This window comes from Aotus nancymaae, unplaced genomic scaffold (assembly GCF_030222135.1).
Source record: "Aotus nancymaae isolate 86718 unplaced genomic scaffold, 86718_ANA_hifiasm-v0.15.2.pri h1tg000040l, whole genome shotgun sequence".
NCBI classification, from domain to species: Eukaryota; Metazoa; Chordata; class Mammalia; order Primates; family Aotidae; genus Aotus; species Aotus nancymaae.
The window spans coordinates 13,004,634-13,025,341 of NW_026988454.1; the positions used below are offsets into that span (position 1 = coordinate 13,004,634).

The 20,708-nt window shown below is 45.4% G+C and overlaps 1 protein-coding gene and 1 pseudogene across 1 annotated transcript in view; both read right to left on the reverse strand.

The window, feature by feature from the left end:
- TIAM2 (TIAM Rac1 associated GEF 2) overlaps positions 1-14,193 on the reverse strand; it is a 310,343-nt gene extending 296,150 nt beyond the window's left edge. The window contains exons 1-2 of the mRNA XM_064360523.1: positions 12,906-14,193; positions 9,866-9,940 (exon numbers count right to left, since the gene is read on the reverse strand). The gene's annotated coding sequence lies outside the window, so the exon portion shown is untranslated. The remainder of the gene's footprint in view (positions 1-9,865; positions 9,941-12,905) is intronic.
- Positions 1-20,708, reverse strand: part of LOC105716985 (peroxiredoxin-2-like) — a 118,353-nt pseudogene that overhangs the window by 8,679 nt on the left and 88,966 nt on the right.

Sequence of the window (20,708 nt, forward strand, 5' to 3'; positions counted from 1 at the left end):
TTTTATATTTTTAGTAGAGGCAGGGTTTCACCATGTTACCCAGGCTTCTTGTCTCTTTTAGATACTCATTCTGTCAATTCAGGATTACAATTCCCTGATCATTCTACTCTTCTCTCTAGGAGAAGGTTGAGTATGGGGTAGATGAAAGTGTTCTTAAGAACCAGAGTGGCTGGGCGCAGAGGCTCACACCTGTAATCTCAGCACTTTGGGAGGCCGAGGCCAATGGATCACCTAAGGTCAGGAGTTCAAGACCAACCTGACCAATATAATAAAACCCCATCTCTATTAAGAAATACAGAAATTAGCCAGGCATGGTGGTGTGCGCCTGTAGTCCCAGCTACTCGGGAGGCTGAGACAGGAGAATTGCTTAAACCCAGAGGCAGAGGTTGCAGTGAGCTGAGATCGCACCACTGCACTCCAGACCAGGGCGATAGAGCGAGACTCTGTCTCAAACAAACAAACAAAAAAAAACAGGGCAAACCTTGGCGCAGTGGCTCCTGCCTGTAATTCCAGCACTTTGGGACGCCGAGATAGGCAGATCATTAGAGGTGAGGATTTTGAGACCAGCCTGGCCAACATGGTAAAACCTCGTCTCTACTAAAAATACACAAAAAATAGCCCGGCATGATGGCACGCACCTGTGGTTCTAGCTACTCAGGACGCTGAGGCAAAAGAATCATAGAACCTGGGAGACAGAGGTTGCAGTGAGCTGAGATCAAGCCATTGCACTCATTCCTGGGTGACAAATTAAGACTCCATCTAAAAAAAAAAGCTAGCCAGGCATGGTGGCACATGCCTGTAATCCCAGCTATTCAGGAGGCTGAGACACAAGAATCACTTGAACCTGGAAGGTGGAATTGCAGTGAACAAAGATTGTACCACTGCACTCCAGCCTGGGTGACAGAGTGAGACTCCATCTCAAAAACAAACAAAGAACCAGGGCAAGGCCAGCCTGATATGAGGGACATCTGATTGGCACACTTGCCTCACTCCTCCCTGTGATCCATACTGCCTGGACTTGGCATTTCCTACCAGTCCACCATGGGCTCCCATCAATAGGCTCCTAAAGGCTCAGTCCTCCTATCTCAACATGTGGGCTTCTTCCAGGCTCCCAGGCCATTTCCAGCCTAGCTCTGTGGTTTGCTTTAGGGAACAGACTGGTTTTGGAAGCTCCCTTCCATAGGAACAAGACTTGAGAGGTGTTCTCTGGCTCTTAGTCTAGCATTGGCTGTTTTCTTTTCTTTTTTTCGTTCACCACTCCACTAGATGGGGCATCCCAAAGAGCCTCGTGGTCTCACAGGACTGATCCTGGGATATTGCTTTGGGATCTTCAAACTTTTCTCTAGTTATGTTATCTCCATCCCCTTGGACAAGGCCCAAGGTCACAGGACAGAACCCCACATAGCAATTGTTTGACTCTTCTTGTCCTCTCCTTCTTCCAGCTCCCATCCTTCAGCCCAGCCCAGAAAAAGAGTTTAGCTCTGTGTGTGGCCAGCATACCCTTAGGATATCACATATGCTTCTCCATTCTATGACTTTTCTTTGAAATGTCCCATTCTTGAAATTATGCTTCATGAATTATGCTATTATGGAGATGGAGGAAAAGCTTATACTGGACCAATCCATATGATGGAGAAAATGAAGAGGAAATCTCGATAAAATATTAACCATACACAATTCTGGCCGGGTGCAGTGGCTCATGCCTGTAATCCCAGCACTCTGGGAAGCCGAGGTGGGTGGAACACTTGAAGTCAGGAGTTTGAGACCACCCTGGCCAACATGGTGAAACCCATCTCTACCAAAAATACAAAAATTAGCTGGGCATGGTGGTGGGCACCTGTAATCCCAGCTACTAGGGAGGCAGAGGTAGGAGAATTACTTGAACCTGAGTGGTGGAGGTTGCAGTGAGCCAAGACTGAACCACTGCATTCCAGCCTAGGTGACAGAGCAAGACCCTGTCTCAAAATAAAAAAGCATACACAACTCATATGTTTGGAAGTCATTAAAGAGCTTACTCAGACACTGTGATCTTGGACTAAAATCCCTGGGAAAAGGGAAGTCAGGTGAGGGGAGCCTAAAGCTCAGCTTCCATTTCCTCTGGAGGCTTTTCCCAACCACTAAACTGCCAAGACAGCCAGAGAAAAGATACCTCAATAACTGTACCCAACAAAGATCTGGCATCTGGAATATGTATAGAACTGTGACAAATCAATTAATTTAAAAATTCATCATTGCAATTTAAAAAGATTAGAACAGTTACTATTGAAAAGAAGATGCTACTAAACATGTTAAAAGATGCCCAACCACACTAGCCATCAAGGAAATAAAAACTAAAACCACAGGCCAGGCGCGGCGGCTCACACCGTAATCCCAGCAGTTGGAGAGCCGAGGTGAGAGGATTGCTTGGGGCTAGGAGTTTAAGATCAGCCTGGGCAATATAGTAAGACCCTGTCTCTACAAGAGATATTTAAAAAATTAAAAAACTAAGGCCACAAAGAGACTCCACTGCATGCCCTCCAAATGGCTCAAACTAAAAATGGACAACATAAAGTGTTGACAAGGGGCCAGGCGCAGTGGCTCACGCCTGTAATCCAAGCACTTTGGGAGGCTGAGGTGGGTAGATCACCTGAGGTCAGGAGTTCAAGACCAGCCTGGCCAACATGGTGAAACCCTGTCTCTCCTAAAAATACAAAAATTAGCTGGGTACTGTGGCCCGCACCTGTAATCCCAGCTACTTAGGAGGCTGAGGCAGGAAAATCACTTAAACCTGGGAGGCAGAGGTTGCAGTGGGCTAAGATCACGCCACTGCACTCCCGCCTGGGTGGTAGAGCGAGGCTCTGTCTCAACAAATAAATAAATAAAGTGTTGGCAAGGATGTGTATAAGACTCATAAATGGCTGGTGGGCGTATGAATCTATACAAGCAATTCAGAAAAACTTTGACAGTAACTACAGAAACTGAACAAATGCACTCTCTATCACCCAGCAATTCTACTCCAGTGTATGTGCCCAGTAGAAGCAGAGGTGAGTGCACACGGAGTATGTAGAATGATGTCGGACAGCATCGTTATCTGCAATAGCCCAAACAAAGAACAACCCAAATGGCCGTCGACAGTAGAATAAATATATAAACTGTGGCATATTCATATCGTGGATCAGTATACAGCATAAAAAATGGACCAACTCCTGTATGATTCTTATAAACATAATGCTGAGAGAATGAAGCTAGACATAAAATAGGAGGTACTAGGTGATTCCAGTTAGATAAGTTCTAAAACAAATAAGATTCATCTATGTGGTAGGTGTCAGGATTGCCTTTGGCATAAGAGGGGGTTCTTATAATGCTCTTCTTCTTGAACTGGTTTCGAACTTGTGGTCTCAAGTCATCCGCCCACCTTGGCCTTCCAAAGCGCTGGGATTACAGGCATGAGCCACCATGCCTGGTTACCCAGGCTGGAGTGCAATGGCGCGATCTCGGCTCACCGCAACCTCCACCTCCTGGGTTCAGGCAATTCTCCTGCCTCAGCCTCCTGAGTAGCTGGGATTACAGGCACGTGCCACCATGCCCAGCTAATTTTTTGTATTTTTTTTTAGTAGAGACGGGGTTTCACCAAGTTGACCAGGATGGTCTCGATCTCTTGACCTCGTAATCCACCCGCCTCGGCCTCCCAAAGTGCTGGGATTACAGGCGTGAGCCACCACGCCCGGCCAACGCTTCTTTTTAAATGCTGCATCCTTGGCATAGTATCTTGAGTGAAACAATAGCTCATAAATATTTGCTGTCGGATGTTGGCACATTTTTCCTTCCTGGTTTCCTGGGGGAGGAGAGGGTGGGGAAGGAATGAAAGCGGCAGCCTGAAGTTATGGTTTAATCTTTTTAATGTAAGAATTTGTCATATTCAAGTTACTCAGTGGTTCCTTACACAAACCTATCAGCAAGTCACACCGGCTCCACGACACGGAAAAGCGACAAAGCAGCACTTGCAGAATTTCTCCCTACGAGGAGAAACAGAGGATCACATCTCAGTTCCCCTCAGGAGCACCATTCCCGATAACGTTAGACTTTAGTTATCCGCTGCCATGGTGGGCCAGGCCCTACACTCACGGTTTGACACACGCTATTTCACTTGATCCGCAAATCAACCCAAGGAGGTAGAAACTGTTATTCTTATTTTGCAACTAACACTAAGGGAGAGAAAATAACTTGTCCAAGTTTTCTTGGCTACCAGAAGCAGTAAAGCCAGGATTCAGATCCAAGTTTCCTGAACTCTAAAGCAAGGGCTCAGGGAAACACACACATAAAGAACAAGCAAATATCAAACACGGTCTTAGATGAGGAGTTGTGTACGCAAATAATTATTTTACCAGACAGTCCGTGCTAAGTGCCACGGAAGAGAACAGGCAGAGTGGAGTGATCCCCGCGGCAGCAGGAGATTCTGCCAATAGTAATCAGGTGAAAAGTTCATCTCTACAGTATCATGTGATGAAAGTCACTCTGAAATTTCAGATTAGAGACCTCCCCTATAATGACACAGTAGAGCTGGGCTGAGAGCAAATGCTTTCAGAATTCCTCCTTGAAGAGGAAAGATCTTGGATGTAGATGTCAATGGAACACAGTCTAAAAGCTGGAGATGGCCCTAGGAAGTCCCCTTCTGGCTCTGCCCTCATGGCACGATCTTTAAATACCTCATGGACTGTGATGGGTTCTTTCCATTTTTTTTTTTTTTTTTGAGATGGAGTCTCTCTCTGTTGCCAGGCTGGAGTGCCAAGGCACGGTCTCAGCTCACTGCAATCTCCACCTCCTGGGTTCATGTAATTCTCCTGCTTCAGCCTCCCGAATAGCTACGATTACAGGTGCCCACCACCACGTCTGGCTAATTTTTGTATTTTTAGTAGAGACGGGGTTTCAACATGTTGGCCTGCCTAGTCTCGAACTCCTGACCTTGTGATTCATCCTCCTCGGTCTTCCAAAGTGCTGGGATTATAGGCATGAGCCACCATACCCATCCCTCATTTTTTTCAGAAGGAGTCTCACTCTGTTGCGCAGGCGGGAGTGCAGTGGCATGATCTCTGCTCACTGCAGCCTCCACTTCCCTAGTTCAAGCAATTCTCCTGCCTCAGCCTTCTCAGTAGCTGGGATTACAGGCACGCAGTACCACTCCCAGCTAATTTTTGTAGTTCTAGTAGAGACGGGATTTCACCGTATTGGCCACGATGGTCTTGAACAACTCCTGACCTCAGGTGATCTGCCCGCCTGAACCTCCCAAAGTGCTGGGATTACAATGATGATTTATTTCATTTTAGAGATGAGGTTTCACTGTGGTGCCCAGGCCAGTCTCAAACTCCTCAGCTCAAGTGAACCTCCTGCCTCAACCTCCTGAGTAGCCGGGACTGTAAGTGTGTGCCACTACACCCTGCCTTTATACATTTTCATTGCCAAAAAAAACCAACCCACAAATAAATTTTCATCGCAGCATAGACAATATCCATCATGCAAAGATCCATCACACCACTGACCCACTTGCCATGTTTGAAGGAAAAGCAAAATGACAGATCCCACATTGACAAATGATTATGAGGTATGTTATTACTCATGGTGAAACAGTAATTTTCTTCTTAAACAAAAAATGGCTTCAACGTCATTACCAACTGTCACACACCATTAACTGAAGTTGCTACACATTGTCCTAACATATTTTGATATTTATGTTCAGATATATTTATATGCAGATACTGTGGTTTACTTAATTTGGCACACACCTCCGCATCGCTCCTGGGGTTGCAAATTCTACAGACTAGAGTCCTCTTAAAGTACCAGGAATTTGGTACTTGGGGGAACACACGAAAGACTACTGTTCAAGTAATGTTTTCAATTTATTTGTGCAGAGAAATCTTTCTTGGAAGCCTCGTAAGTTTCACATTCTTTTATTGAGGCTCTGTTTCAAAGTTCAGCTCATGAGTTCCAAACCTATGAGCTGAAACATTCTTCTACTGAAACATTTTCAGAAAAATAGTGTGAGATTGAGGATCACAGCATCGCCCACATGCTTAGACAGCACACATTCCTTTATTCCTTCGTGAATTGACTCCTAAGTGGGTATGCTGTGCTGGACACAGTGCAAGTCCCTGAAAATACAAAGACACAACCGTTCCTGCCTTAGAGAAAGTTCTAAAGCATGATTCTTATGAGGCTGATCCCACCCCAGACATTTTGAGGGCCAGGCTGAGGAGTGGCTAAACCTGATACTTAGCATCCTATCATCCAAGAGGGAAGCAAACAAGCCCAGTCTAGGGGTTTGGAGTCATTCAGTCCCTTTTCCATCAGCCCTGGTGGCTCTCAGACAGCTACAGCCATAGGAAGGACTTAGGGATACTTTGTAAAATATCACCTTGCATCAGAGCCTCCAACAAAGGGAAAACCGAAAATTATGTTGAATTTGAAAGCTTAACTTCGCAACGCAATTTCTGTCATAATATCGTCTTTAGCAGGGCGCGGTGGCTCATGCCGGTAATCCCAGCACTTTGGGAGGCCAAGGAGGGCAGATCACCTGAGGTCAGGAGTTCCAGACCAGCCTGACCACATGGTGAAACCTTGTCTCTACTAAAAATACAAAAATTAGCTGGGCATGGTGGCACACGCCTGAAATCCCAGCTACTCGGGAGGTTGAAGTAGGAGAATCACACGAACCTGGGAGGCGGAGGTTGCAGTGAGCCAAGACTGTGCCATTGCACTCCAGCTTGGGAAACAAGAGCAAAACTCCATCTCAAAATAATGATAATAATAATAATACCTTCTTTATGTTTTCTTACTTCATGTTTTTTGTTTACTCCGAAAAACATGAAGAAAATGTTTTCTGATTACTACACAAATGTATAGCCATTATTTAAATGAAAGGGATAAATATGGCTGTTGATTCAATGATGGTGGGAAGACAGTGACAAGGAAATTAGACACTAGGGACCAACATGAGGAGCAGAGAATTCCAGATAATAACAGGACAAGTAAACAGCCTGCCTTTAGCTTCTCTGCACACGTCCTGCTAAGGAAATTCCAGAGTGTTTGGATTAGGTTCCATATAAGTGCTAATCAGAATAAACACATGGACCCTATTATGTGAAACCTGCCCTCAGGTGTGTAGTCCATCATTAATTAAGGTGGCTGTTTTTATAATTTACAGTGAGGCCACACAGCACAAGCTCAGTGAGATTATGAGCTCTGGGTCACAAAGAACAGATGAGAATCTTGCTTGCATTACTTTCTAGCTGTTTGATTTTTGGATAACTACTAGCATTCTGGTGGCCAAGCTTCCTCAGGCGTAAAGTGGGGAGAGTAGCTACCTTATGGGGTTGTTGTGAAGAGGTATGGGTCTGGCACAGCGGCTCACACTATAATCCCAGCACTTTGGGAGGCCAAGGTGAGTGAATTGCTTGAGCCTAGGACTTCAAGATCAGCCTGGGCAACATAGTGAGACTCAGTCTGTATAAAAAATTTATTTATTTATTTATTTTTTCACTTATTTATTTATTTTGAGATGGAGTCCTCACTCTGTCGCCCAGGCTGGAATGTAATAGCATGATCTCAGCTTACTGTAATCTCTGCCTCCTAGGTTCAAGCAATTCTCCTCCCTCAGCCTCCCAAGTAGTTGGGATTACAAGTGTGTGCCACCACATCCAGCTAGTTTTTTATATTTTTGGTAGAGACGGGGTTTCACCATGTTGGCCAGGCTGGTCTCGAACTCCTGACCTCGTGATCTACCCACCTCTGCCTCCCAAAGTGTTTGGATTACAAGTATGAGCCACTGTGCCCGGCTGTATAAAAAATTAAAAAATAAGGCCAGGTGTGTTAGCTCACGCCTGTAATCCCAGCACTTTGGGAGGCCAAGGTGGGTGGATCACCTGAAGTCAGGAGTTCGAGACTAGCCTGACCAACATGGAGAAACCCCATCTCTACTAAAAATACAAAATTAGCCGGATGTGGTGGTGCATGCCTGTAATCAGTGCTACTCGGGAGGTTGACGCAGGAGAATCACTTGAACCCAGGAGGCAGAGGTTGAAGTGAGCCAAGATTGCACCATTGCGCTCCAGCCTGGGCAACAAGAGCAAAACTCTGTCTCAAGGAAAAAAAGAAAAAAGAAAAAATAATAATAATTATCCAGGCATGGTGGCATATGCCTATAGTCATAGCTACTCGGGAGACTGAGGTGGGAGGATCACCTGAGCCCAGGGAGGTTAAGGCTGCAGTGAGCTGTAATCACACGATTGCACTCCAGTCTGGGTGATAGATGAGGGGCAGAGCACGACCCTGTTTTCAACACACAAAAAAAACAACAATAACAATAAAAAAAAAGGTAACATATGTAAGGCATTTACTAGATTCCCCAGGCCTAAAACAACTACCCTTTTAAAAAATGTTAACATCATTAATGTTTAAGTATCAAATTCTTCAAATTTTCCAAAATTACAAGTAGGCTTTATATGTAATTTACTATATACGTATATATATGAAACTCTGAGAACTCACGAGGGTTTTGAAGGAGATGATTTTTCAATTTTAAAATAAACTGGCCCATATGGGCTTTAAAAAATTGCACTGCAAATTAAAAATAAATAAAGTCCTTAAAATGGCCTATTAAAAAAATGTCCTGCTATGTCCTGGAGTTCCCAAATTTCTCTGTAGAAGTTGGAACCGTTTATAAAAATTAAATGCAACTGTGCCCTAAATACCAATATATCTCCCACACATAGGTTTTTATACTTTCTCAGCCGTCTAGTTAGTCTGTTTGTAAAAAGCTTCCTTAATTATATGAAATTAGTCATGTACCATGTAAAGAATGCACCAGAAAAAAGCAGTCAGGATTTCCATTTCACAGGAAATTTTCTGAAAGGCCTGAGATCAGAAACAGGAAATAAGCTCAATAAAGCAAGCCCCGGCGCACCATAAGCAGACTCTTGTGTGGCTCGTATGGTCTCTCCACAGCCAGAGGGGGCTGCACACTCCATCGTGTTCTAGCAGCGCTATTTCCTCCCTCCTCACGGACACAACAGTTTGTCTTATGAAGTAATTATTAGTTCACATTTCTGCTGACCATCTGGGAAAAATGTTTCAAGCTGCCCCTTTGCACAAGAGACATTCCCTCCTGCTCCTAGAGTCACATGTGTGGTTTAGCTCACTGTTAAACTTGCACTGCAAATTCTTTGGGTGTTACTCTATGCAAAGGATGAAATAAAAACCAGTTTTGTCGTGTGTTGTTCTAACTCAGTGATGACCACATGGAAGGTTCTAGTGATGGAGACATGCATGTAGAAGACCAGACAGATCCTTTTAGACATAAGGAAGAGAAGCAGCCAGGTGTGGTGTCTCACGCCTCTAATCCCAGCACTTTGGGAGGCTGAGGCAGGTGGATCACCTCAGATCAGGAGTTTGAGACCAGCCTGACAAACACGATGAAACCCCATCTCTACTAAAAATACAAAAATTGGCCGGGTGTGGTGGCTAACGCCTGTAATCCCAGCTACTGGGGAGGCTGAGGCAGGAGAATCGCTTGAACCTAGGAAGCAAAGGTTGTAGTGAGCTGAGATTGCACCACTGCACTCCAGCCTGGGTGACAGAGTGAGACTTTATTTCAAACAAACAAAAAACAAGCATTCCCCACTGTCATTATTATACAAAATAAAGTTTAAGAACATTACTTTCAGAGAGTTTTTGTCAAAATCAGTGCAAAAGCAATCCATCAGTTCATCAAACCAAGCAAACTTGATCTAATGTTTGGGCCTGGGAGGCTGGTATCAGGCAGGTCTATCATTAATTTTACTTAGCATCACATAGTTTCTGCCCCTAAAAGGCAATAAACAATGATATGATATACCTGTTCAATGTTCAGCCGGCTGTGCCAAGGACCTTCCTCAGGTCATTGGATTGCTCTAATTTCTGCTTTCCTCATCTGCAAAGTGAAGGGTTGGACTCAATAAACTGTAAGTACCTTTTCAGCTTAAAAAAATCATCCAACTTGTACCACCTAACTTTGTTGACATAGACACATTAAGCAGGTACCTGCAATGCTGGCCAGTACTTTTATTCTTTCTTGTCTGTGCCACACTCCAGAATATTACACAAACATTGCACACCAGCTTAGAGGCAGACAGAAAGAAGAAATAAGAGTAGCAAAACAGACACATCTGAGGTAAATTATGTCTTCAGACTCTAGTTTTAATTATTTTTTCTTATCTTCTTCCTTCTGTTGAATAATGCTCTTCTTTCTTCTGTTACATAGTGATTGAGGCCATCATCTTTAAGGCGTTTGTTTACTTATTTATTTTTATGTATTTATTTATTTTGAGATGGACTTCACACTCTGTCGCCCATGGGGAGTGCACTGGCACGATCTTGGCTCACTGCAACCTCCATCTCCTGGGTTCAAGCGATTCTCCCGCCTCAGCCTCCCAAGTAGCTAGGACTACAGGCACACACCACCACGCCCATCTAATTTTTGTATTTTTGGTAAAGACAGAGTTGGCCAGGCTGATCTTGAACTCCTGACCTTAGGTGATTCGCCCTCCTTGGCCTCCCAAAGCCCTGGAATTACAGGCCTGAGCCACCACACCCGGCCCATTTGTTAATTTATTAATTCATTTATTCAACACTTAGGAGTGTGCAGTATATTCCGGCATAAGGTTGACTGTTGAGAATGTGGAAATGTACAAACACCTTGACCTCAAGTGGTTTTCCCTCTACTAAAATCTACGTTTACTCCAAACAGTTCATTCAGAGCATTTTCTAGTCTCCTCCTTCTGAAAGGATGATGTAGACAACATTTTTTTTTTGGCATGTGCCTCCATTTATTATTGCTATATATTCTTTTTTTTTCCTTTTTTTTAATTGCATTTTAGGTTTTGTGGTACATGTGAAGAACATGCAAGATTGACAACATTTTTAAAACATAAAGGCCAGGCCAGCACTTTGGGAGGATGAGGCAGGCAGATCACCTGAGGTCAGGAGTTGGAGACCAGCATGACCAACATGGAGAAATCCTGTCTCTACTAAAAATACAAAATTAGTCCAGGCGCGGTGGCTCACACCTGTTAATCTCAGCACCTTGGGAGGCTGAGGCGGGCAGATCACTTGAGGTCAGAAGTTCGAGACCAGCCTGGTCAATATGGTGAAACCTCGTCTCTACTAAAAATACAAAAAATTAGCTGGGCAAGGTGGCACACACCTGTAGAGCAGTGGTACAATCTCAGCTCACTGCAACCTCTGTCCCCTGGGCTCAAGCGATTCTCCTGCCTCAGCCTCCCAAGTGGCTAGGATAACATAGGATAACAGGCATCTGTCACGTCTGGCTAATTTTTGTATTTTTAGTAGAGACAGGATTTCACCATGTTGGCCAGGCTGGTCTCAAACTCCTGACTGCAAGTGACCCACCTGCCTCGGCCTTCCAAAGTGCTGGTATTACAGGCATAAGCCACAGTGCATGGCTGGAATGTTTGTTAAAAATGCATATTTCTGGCCAGGTGTGGTGTCGGGGAGTGTGTAATCCCAGCTACTCAGGATGCTGAGGTGCAAGAATTGCTTAAACTGGGGAGGCAGAGGTTGCAGTGAGCCCAGATTGCGCCACTGCACTCCAGCCTGGGTGACAGGGTGAGACTTTGTCTCAAACAAACAAAATGCATATTTCTGCCCCACTTCCTGAGATTCTAATTCTGTGGGTCTGAAGCAAGGGTAAAGAATCTGAATTTTGACAAGCACATCCAGGTGATTTGGATGCAGAAACTGAGCAGGGTCTTAAAGCATCTCTGCTCCACCCAGACCCACCCTCAGGGAACAGGAGTGGAAAGCACCACTGACAGATGGGCGGAGCTGCCGAGGTAAAGTCTGACACCTGCGAGTATCATGCGTGTATCATGCTTTGAAGAATACCTCTGTAGCATTGCTATTAGAATAATAGATACACCATTATCAGTAATGGCATGCCGGTGACAAGTGCTGTATCCAAATCATTTATTTTTCTTAACTGTTTCATGCTTTGTTAAAGTCAAGTTCATTTCTCAAGAGCAAGCTAAATGCCATACTCTTAACTGTAGAGGCTGGGCGCAGTGGTTCACACCTATAATATCAGCACTTTTGGAGGCCAAGGCGGACAGATCACTTGAGGTCAGGAGTTCCAGACCAACATGCCAAAACCCCCATTTCTACTAAAAACACAAAAATTCGTGGGGTGTAGTGATGCGAGCCTGTAATCCAGCTACTGAGGAGGCTGAGAGGGGAGAATTGCTTGAACCCGGGCAGCGGAGGTTGCAGTGAGCGGAGATCAGGTCCCTGCACTCCAGCCTGGGTGACAGAGCAAGACTTGTCTCAAAAAAAAAAAAAAAAAGAAAGAAATTCCTTGAGGACAAGGGGCCAGGCTGGTCTAGTTTTGCTCACAACTGTATCCCTAGCACCCATACTTGCTTTGCACATAATTGGTCTAGTATGAACATTCGGATAACGCTTCTGTGCAGGGAAATGTCAAATTCTTTTTTTTTTTTTTCAGACCTTGAACTGTGTTCCCGCACACATTCTTGCCATTATAACATTGATCAATCCTTTATTGGAAAAGTGACCACTTGTATGTTTAAGAATGAGTCAACTACAAATCTACACAGAAATGGAAGACAAGAAATCCGATGCTTTAGAGGAAATTTGGCCTTTCTTCCTAGGATCAGTCTATACATCTGAATTCCCAATTTTCCATTACTCTAAACCACAAGTTTCTTCAAGGCTCAGTGTATTTTAATTAAACTCCAGTAACAAGCACAGGCTTTCCAGACTTCTTACTGGTTGACCCTACTATGCTTCAAAGCAGGGTTTAAAGAAAACAGTGAGGAGGGAATAATATTAACCAACTCATTAGAAGTTCGCATTATACTTACGCAAAACAGAACCACAGAAGAGTGGGGTGAGTTAGATCCTGAGTTCATTTAACGGCACTTGATAGTGTCATTGCCCTTCAGGATTGGTGTTTTGTTCCTTTATTTCCCTGTTTTGTATTCACAAAGTAAAGCTCTGTCTATGTGACTCAGCCTATGAAAATGCTTAGCCTGGCAATCAACAGGGGTATTCCCCACACAGGCCTTAGCAAAAGTCCAGGAGAAACAAGAAGGCCAGCACTTGCACCCCTATCCCCATGTGCCCTCTGTAGTGGGTCCCAACAGCCCTTGCCAATGGCCATAGTGGAAGGTGGAGGCTGGAAGGAAAGCCGTGCAGAGCTCAGCCTTGCCCAGAGAGGCAGCTAGAAAACCAGATGGAATTTTCTGGGAAACTGACTTCTCTTTCCTTCATTTCTCCTTTTTCTTTCTTTCTTCCTCCCTCTCTCTCTCTTTTTTCTTTCTCTCCCTTATTCCCTTCCCTCCCTCCTTTCTTTTCTTTCCTTCTTTCTTCCTTTTTCTGTGGGCCTCTTGTGAGAATAACAGGATCAGCAATCTCAAAGAAATATTTAGCTAGCAAAGCTTTCTGTGGATAACTGTGGCCTTCTCTCGTGTGTCACTGTCTCAAAGTTGGCCCTTTGCTATCAATGTAAGAGATGCAGGAAGGTTATTTTAAAAAGCATAAAGAGGCTGGGTGCGGTGGCTCAAGCCTCTAATCTCAGGACTTTGGGAAGCCAAGGCAGGTGGATCCCTGAGGTTGGGAGTTCGAGACCAGCCTGACCAACATGGAGAAATCCTGTCTCTACTAAAAATATTTTAAAAATTAGCCGGCGATGGTGGCGCATGCCTGCAATCCCAACTACTCGGGAGACTGAGGTAGGAGAATCTCTTGAACCCAGGAAGCAGAGGTTGCGATGAGCTGAGATCCCACCATTGCACTCCAGCCTGGGCAACAAGAGTGAAACTCTGTCTCAGTAAATAAATAAATACATAAATACATAAATACACAAAAGCATAAAGAAACAAAGAGAAACTTCAAAAATGAACCCTCACTATGATAGCTGCACTTACCATTAATCTGAAAAGCATCACCTGACCCAATGGGAACCTGCAGAGTGTGTGACCTGCGACCCACAGTATCAGGTATTGGCCTCAGCCACCAAGAGAATCTTGGTTCAGGACATTGAGCCATCATTATCCTTGAAATATATGCCATGGAATGACTTTTGGACTCTGAACACAATTATAATATTCACCAAGTCTGCCAAGTTTACCACAAGAAAAAAATGTAGTTTAAATATTAAACAACTCAGGCTGGGTGCAGTGGCTCACACCTGTAATCCTAGTACTTTGGGAGGCCGAGGCAAGCAGATCACCTGAGGTCAGGAGTTTAAGACTAGCCTGACAAACATGATGAAACCCCATCTCTACTAAAAATACAAAAATTGGCTGGGTGTGGTGCCTAATGCCTGGAATCCCAGCTACTCGGGAGGCTGAGGCAGGAGAATCGCTTGAACCCAGGAGGCAGAGGTTCCAGAGAGCCGAGATTGCGCCATTGCACTCCAGCCTGGGCAACAAGAGCAAAACTCCATGTCAAAAAAAAAAAAAATTAAACAACTCAATTTCTTGGCCAATCCCCTCCTAAAGTAGACCAAGAAATTCATTTGCAATCTGCAACCATTCATTTCACAAACAAAAGTGTGTTTCCGTGAAGGGGTCTCCAAGGTTATTCACCTCAGTAACAATATGGTCCCCGTGGAAGCACCTTTGAGAACTGGATGGCTGCGTTCCAGCCACAGAGCCATAAAGTTTAAAGTCCAGGAAGTGAGTTGATATCTCCATTTTAGTGTGCTGTTTTCAAATCCCCAGGTCAGCATTTGCTGGAGAGTTTTAAAGGAGAACTCAAGGAGATTTGGAAGAAACTGCAGGCCTGCTGCCTCTCAAGTGTTCCAGAGTCATTCTGCTCCTGAGTGTCCAACATCTCGAATCATCCTCAGTGTCCCCATGCTGCCATTTGTGAATAAGTGCATTGATTTGTGGTAGGTAAATGCCAAGCACTCAATCCAGGAAATCATCATCTGAATGATTTACACACATGCCCTGAGCCCCATTGGGCACTAAAGAGATGGATGCTTTGCGAGTAAATCTTGCATGCATTAACATTAATTTAAAATAATCCGAGTTGGCAGTCAAAAGCATACTTTTCAATAAGCAGCCAAGTTTTCTTCTATTAAATCTTAAGGAGACTATATTACCAACCTCTGGGAAACAGTATTTGCAAGAAGCTGAACTTGAGTAGGTTTAAGAATTTAGCAGTGTTAAGCTGCCTGCCACAAATGTGTGAAGTCCACATGTAGATGTGTGACCAGCACATCAGACTGTCAGAGCTCCTGTGGCCCCCACAGCTGTCTCTGTCCAATCACAACCATCAAGAGTAATCAGGCTGCTCTGATGACGATGCCATCCTGAGAGGGGGAATGAGGAGCGTTGCAGGTACAGAGGACGGGTTCAAAGTCTATGCAGAAGGAACTGACTATGTGCTCTTGGAGATCAGAATCCAGTGAGGCGATTAGATGGTGTGAGTGACAGTGTCAAGTAACAGTGGGTGGCCATGTGCCAAAAGATTGGACAGAGCGGTGAGGCAAGAGAGAGCAATGTGATGGTGTGAACAGGGAAGGTGGGACGGAGGTGAGCTAGGCTTACCCTGAGCCAGGCAAAGGCCCAGAACCTGGAGAGGAGGGGGTGTCGTATAGAAGGGAAGTGTTATACACTAACAATGCTGGCTGTGAAGGGTTGAGAGCTATGAGAGGCACTGAAGGGAGCAAAGGCTGGAACAGAAGTCATGATGGGATGTGGAGCTCCCTGAAGGTCAGCTGGGAGTGTCTGTTCTCTACTGGAAAGCCCAGAGACCAGAGGTCTCAGAAGAAGGGAGGAGAAGAAGCCAATGTTTTACAAGGATGAGCACAGGGGCTGCTCTCTGTAGGAAGGAGGAGTGCCAGCCTGGCAGTGGACACGGCCTTCGGGATGCTGCTGACTTCTGGGTCCTTGGGCTCAGTGATGGGTGGGTCTTCCCACCACCGGGATATGGGAGGAAGATATCAGAATTTTGATTTTGGCCAGGTTCAGTGGGTCACTCCTGTAATACCAGCACTTTGGGAGGCCAAGGCGGGCTGATCACTTGAGGTCAGGAGTTTGAGACCAGCCTGGCCAACATGGTAAAACCCCATCTCTACAAAAATACAAACAAACAAATAAATTAGCTGAGCATGGTGGTGTCTGCCTATAGTCCCAGCTACTCAGGAGGCTGAGGCTGGAGAATTGCTTGAACCCAGGAGGCGGAGGTTGCAGTGAGCTGAGATCATGCCATTGCACTCCAGCCTGGGAGACAGTATATGATATGTAAACAATCAAAAATTGGGAGAGTGGATTATATCTCAAATAAACAAACTTTAAAAATGAGGGGAGCAGATGCAAATATATTTGGTTAATGTGCATGAACAGAAGAGTTTGGGGGAAAATACTCTACATGTAGGGGCCTGAACTAACAGTGCTGGCCGGTGAAGGGTTGAGAGCTACGAAAGGAAAAAGAAACTCCGTGAGCTGGGGTGGGGAGGTGCAGGAATTGGAAGGAAGAATGGTATGTACACCATCTCTCAGGTGTTCCATCTGGGGAATCAGGAGAGATCTCTCTACCCCTGTCAGAGATAAGAATGGTGGGAGTTGATTCCACAAGATGGGCTGGAGACCCCAGGACCAATGGTCCCTGTGGAAGCCCCTCCAAACCAGAAGGCAAAGTGTCAGAAGAGGGGAAAGAAAAATGGGAAATTCAGCATCCCAGAGGTCAAGGGAAGGGAGACCTTCAAGGGGACAGGGTGGACAGCAGGATGAGGGAGTGCAGATGGAATGACCCTGAGAAATGCCTCTTGGAATTTCACAAGAAAGTCACTGAAGACTTCTTAGAAAGGGCTTCAGTAGAGAGGAGAGTGTGGAGGCCGGACTGCAGGGGGTTAAGAAGGGAACGAGTGGAGAGGAAATGAAGGCAGTGGGTCGTGTTTAGTTTTCAACTATTAAAATGTCAGGGTCGAAGTCAGAACTGCAGGGGTGGGAGGCTGTAATGTGAAGCTTTTCCTTTCATCTGGGACCCCAGAGGAATTCTGCATTGCTACTTTAACAGTAGTAAGTGGTAACTGCAGCTAGGGCAGTGATGTGGGAGATGGTGAGGCCATCAAGTACCCAGGCCTGTCCCAGAACCTTCCGCAGGGCTCACGTGTGGTCTGTGACTTTGTGTGTAGTAGAAAATATAAGGGTGCTTGGGCTGGGTGCAGTGGCTCACACCTGTCATCCCAGCACTTTGGGAGGCCAAGGCGGGTGGATCACGAAGTCAGGAGTTCAAGACCAGCCTGGCCAACGTGGTGAAACACTGTCTCTACTAAAAATACAAAAATTAGCCAGGTGTGGTGGCGAATGCTTGTAATCCCAGCTACTACTCAGGAGGCTGAGGCAGATAATTGCTTGAACCCAGGATGTGGAGGTTGCACTGAGCCAAGATCATGCCACTGTACTCCAGTCTGGGTGACAGAGTGAGACTCCATCTTAAAAAAAAAAAAGAATGTAAGAGAGCTCTAATTTTATAAAGTCAGAAGGGATACTTAATTCTCAAATCCATACGCGATTAGAAGTCTGAAAATTTCTCCCAAATATCGCATCCTATTTGATACTTTAATGTCAGAAGATCTGAATAGAAATAAGTGGTAGGAAGAACTGTGAACTCATTTGATGTCGGAATCAGACTCTCATCCACAAGCAGCTGGACATCTGGTCCCTCTCAGGTGAGACGTCTGCAGAGGTGACCGAGGTTTTTGATGCTTCCGATGGGTCTCTGGACACCTGGGAGATACCACTCCAGTATTTTGGCTTTGCCCAGGTACAAAATTGTTTACTATCCATTTGACAAGTGTGAAAATAGGTTCAAAGCCACATGTGAGAACTAATTAATGCTTATAAAATTCTTTGAGAGCTACACATGAAAGGAGTGATTTCAGTGCAGAATATTATCATCTGCTAACGATGGAGCACATTGAACAAACCAGATTCTCCCAGAGAATAACCGATATCCTAGGAATAAAATCAGTAATTTGTTTGGTTGGGTGTCTTTCTTTCTTTCTTTTCTTTTCTTTTCTTTCTTTCTTCCTTTCTTTCATTCTTTTTCTTTCTTTCTCTTTCTTTCTCTCCTTTCTTTCTTCCTTTCTTCCTTTCTTTTTTTTTCAGACAGGGTTGGTTAGGTGACTGCCTTCCTCACTCCCTCCCCCGCCCTCCCTCCCTCCCTCCCTTCCTTTTTCAGACAGGGTCTCGCTCTCTTGCCTAGGCTTGAGTGCAGTGGCACGACCACAGCTCACTGCAGTCTCTACCACCTGGGCTTACACGATCCTCCTGCCTCAGCTTCCCAAGCAGCTGGGACTACAGGTACGTGCCACCACGCCTGGCTAATGTTTATATTTTTTGTAGAGACAAGTTCCCACTATGATGCCGGTTTCAGCCTCCCAAAGTGCTGGGATTAGAGGTGCAAGCCACTGTGCTCAGCCAAAAGTCAGTAATTTTGAAAGTTGCATTACATATTCTAGGTGAAAGGCTATAATTCCTGATAATTCTTCAGTAGCTGTTCTTTCCATTTCTAGAACTATCTTAGTAGCTCACATCCTTGGACACCCGTGGGCCTCATACAGAATATTAGTATCCGCCTCATAGACTCACAGACTCTCAGGGGTGGAAGGGTCCTGGTGCTTTGCTCCTTAAATTCTGCATGATGTTGACCTCAGCAGCTGCCCAGGCGTGTGTCACACCTCCAGCAGGGGACACATTACCACCCATTCTCCCTTTCCTCTGTCTAAATCAGCTTTAAAAGTCTCTTTTTTCCAGGTGCGATGGCTCACGCCTGTAATCCCAGCACTTTGGGAGGCTGAGGCAGGTGAATCACCTGAAGTTGGGAGTTTGAGACCAGCCTGATCAACATGGAGAAATCCCATCTCTACTAAAAATGCAAAATTAGCCAGGCATAGTGGCGCATGCCTGTAATCCCAGCTACTCAGGAGGCTAAGACAGGAGAATCGCTTGAACCCTGGAGGCGAAGGTTTTGATGGGCCGAGATTGCACCATTGCACTCCAGCCTGGGCAATGAGGGCAAAACTCCATCTTGAAAAAAAAAAAAAGTCTCTTTTACCCTCTTCTGCATCTCTGCAAGCAGAGGCACATTTTAGCTACTGCTTTCTAAATCTCCTCTCACATCCATCCCTGGTCATTCACATCTCTCTTCCTATATTTTTTGCACATCCTTTAAAAATCTTATTCCACTGGCAAGTCTCCAGATTTTCTGCAATAATGACTTAAACACTTTTTTTTTTTTTTTTGCCATGGAGTGCTAGGCTGACGAGGTCCTTTTTTGATCAATGGAATCTGATGTTATAATATCATTATTGACTCAGGCAAATCACGAACTGCTAGTACCAGTGAGTGCAGCTGGTAAGAATAAAGTAATGATGGGGCCGGCTGTGCTGGCTCAGGCCTGTAATCCCAGCACTTTGGGAGGCCAAGGTGGGCGGATCACCTGAGGTCAGGAGTTTGAGACCAGCCTGGCCAACGTGGGGAAACCCTGTCTCTACTAAAAATACAAAAATTAGCCAGGCATGGTGGTTGGCGCCTACAGTCCCAGCTACTCGGAAGGCTGAGGCAGGAGAATCACTTGTACCCAGGAGTGGGAGGTTGCAGTGAGCCGAGATTGCAACACTGCTCTACAGTCTGGGCAACAGAGTGAGACCCCGTATCAGAAAAAAAAAAAAGTAATGATGGGGCCCAGGGCTGGCTGTTGTCCAGGCCTTGGCTCTTTGCTGCCAGATGGTCCTATAGACTTGCCTGTGCCTTGGGTGATAGGGAGAGGGGCATAATGTGGTTGGCTCAGCACAATCACAACATGGACCCCTGCAAAAACAGGAGCATCCACATGAGAGATATCTGAGGCTGGAGGTTTGCCAGGGAGAAAAGGTGATGACAAAGAAAGATAGGAGAGCTGGGTTCGGTGGCCCATACCTGTGATCCCAATACTTAGGGAGGCTGAGGCAGGAGGATTGCTTCAGCCCAAGAGTTCGAGGCCAGCCTGGGCAGCATAGCAAGATCCCATCTCTACAAAAAGTAAAGAATTAGCTGGGCATGGTGCCTCATGCCTGTAGTCTCAGCCACTTGGGAGGCTGAGGCTGCAGTGAGCCATGATCATGTGACTGCACTCCAGCCTGGGTGACAGAGCGAGACCCTGTCTCAACAACAACAAAAGAAAATAGGAGCTACAAGAAATAGGGCTTCATGGAACTATGTCCTGGTACAGGGACAAGAGGGAAGTAAAGTGCAAAGATGAAGGTGAGAATGTCATCGGGAATTACTCAAGGCAGCTCCTCCCCATCCTTTTTTGTTTGTTTGTTTGTTTGTTTGTTTTAGACCGGTTCTTGCTCTGCCACCCTCCCAGGCTGGAGTGCAGTAGTGTAACCATGGCTCACTGCTGCCTCAGCCTCCCCAGGCACAAGCGATCCTCCCATCTCAACCTCCCAAGGAGCTAGGGCTACAGGCATGCACCACCATATCCAGCTAAATTTTGTATTTTTTGTATAGACAGGGTTTTGTCATGTGCTCAGGCTGGTCTTTAATTCCCGGGCTCAAGTGATCCACCCACCTCAACCTCCCAAAGTGCTGGGATAACAGGGGTGAGCCACCGCGCCCAGCATGCTTCCCACCCTTGACCTCTCCATGCGCATGCTCAGTGTGCTG